This window comes from Chlorocebus sabaeus, unplaced genomic scaffold (assembly GCF_047675955.1).
Source record: "Chlorocebus sabaeus isolate Y175 unplaced genomic scaffold, mChlSab1.0.hap1 unalloc_scaffold_444, whole genome shotgun sequence".
Classification (NCBI taxonomy): domain Eukaryota; kingdom Metazoa; phylum Chordata; class Mammalia; order Primates; family Cercopithecidae; genus Chlorocebus; species Chlorocebus sabaeus.
The window spans coordinates 118,195-120,195 of NW_027327753.1; positions in this window are offsets into that span (position 1 = coordinate 118,195).

A 2,001-nucleotide genomic window follows, 5' to 3' on the forward strand; every position below is an offset into this window, starting at 1 on the left:
GCATTTGTTACTTTTTTTCCATTGCATTTACTTTCAAATGCACCTAAAGCATTTGTCACCCAGTTGCAGCTTTTCCGTTCTCTGTCCCATTGCTCTCTCCTGTTCCCCCACGCACAGAATAAACATGAAGCTCACCGGTAGACGCGTAATGATTTCTCTTAGGAAAACCTACTTCTGACAGCTAGATTTTTGAAATGTTTCCCTGTGCTAGTTTAGATGCAAAACAAATCACGGAAGATTGCATACCTGTGTGGTACTTTAAAAACAAGTTGACTTTTTCAGTTTCTTGAACAGTTAAGGGTGGATTTAAAAACGAAACAGTTTAGTTTAAACAGAACCTCTCTTCGTCTTAAGCCAGATTCTCTGATTCTTTTAGACATCATAGCTCCTTAGTTCTGCTCATGTCGCCCTAACTTAGCATGGGCAGGTTGAAGTTCATCCTTAGACTGCAGCGTTCTGAGCATGGCTGAAATATTATAATGTTTAATATTTTATAGAACAAAACTAATGGAAAGCATTTGGCTGAATCTAAAGACCTGCAGTCAGATTCTTCAATGTGGTTTACCCAATTGGAGTAGTGATACACACCTTAATCATAAAATGAATAAAAACAAAAAAACCATGGGGCTTGTCTGCAGTTTTGTTTTGGTCATCACATCTGAATAACTTTTTGATGGAATCAAATGAAGTTTAGGCTTCTAAAAAAGAATTAGCTTTCTAAATGTTTTTTTCTAAGGGCTACTGGAACTCATTAAACTGGAATAATTGTGGCTTTGGGCCTGAAGATTTCCATTCAACAGTGAAAACTGGCTAACTTCCTTTATAGTGAGAGGGATGGCCAATATCCGACCCAGAGGGTTAGTCAACCTCAGAGGCCGGTGCAAGATGGCAAGAGATGATTTTGAAATGGGGTCATAATTTTAGAAAATTATGAACAGAATGATTAAGGTTTTGGCCTGGCTACTACCTCTAGTGGTGACTATGTTAGCAGATTAATCTCATTGCATTTTACTTCATATAGTATGTTATAACCTGGCATTTCATTCCTTAGATTGGTAACTGAGGTATTTAGTTTTGGTGAGGATGGGAATCTTCAGAGATACATTCTGGACTTTTGGAATGAAGTGACTAGAAAAGTTCTTCCAGAGGAACCCCTTGTTTAAAGTTGTGTTTATGGTACCTGCTACCCCTTCTTGAAAGTTGTCAGCTTTGATAGTTCAGATGACCTTACCCCATAAGGCCAGCTTCTAGCCTCCCTTTGGAATATTTGAGGTGTGTGATATTTTAGTGGGGGCCGCATTTAAGAGAGGAGCAGGCCTGAGCACCCAGGCTGGCTGTCAGACCATGTGTTGTACTGTTGGGTTTGATGGGATGAGATCCAGGGTTTTACTTCCTATAGTGGGACCTGCAGGCTCCTTGTGAAGTTCTGTAGGCAGTCGCCTGTGATGTGGCAAGTCAAGTGTTCGATGGCCCCTCATTTTCTTTTTGTTTAGTGCTTTAAAAAAATGATTTTAGGCCGGGCGCGGTGGCTCAAGCCTGTAATCCCAGCACTTTGGGAGGCCGAGACGGGCGGATCACGAGGTCAGGAGATCAAGACCATCCTGGCTAACCCGGTGAAACCCCGTTTCTACTAAAAAATACAAAAATCTAGCCGGGCGAGGTGGCGGGCGCCTGTAGTCCCAGCTACTCGGGAGTCTCGAGGCAGGAGAATGGCGTGAACCCGGGAGGCGGAGCTTGCAGTGAGCTGAGATCCGGCCACTGCACTCCAGCCTGGGCGGCAGAGCGAGACTCCGCCTCAAAAAAAAAAAAAAAAAAATGATTTTAAACAGCAAATATTGAGCCACACAGCAGCTTATAGTATATACAAGTCTTTTATACATTAAAATTAATATGGTGATATCTTTTTTTTATTTGAGACGGAGTTTTACTCTGTCACCCAGGCTGGAGTGCAGCGGCACGATCTTGGCTCACCGCAACCTCTGCCTCCTAGGTTCAAGCAAT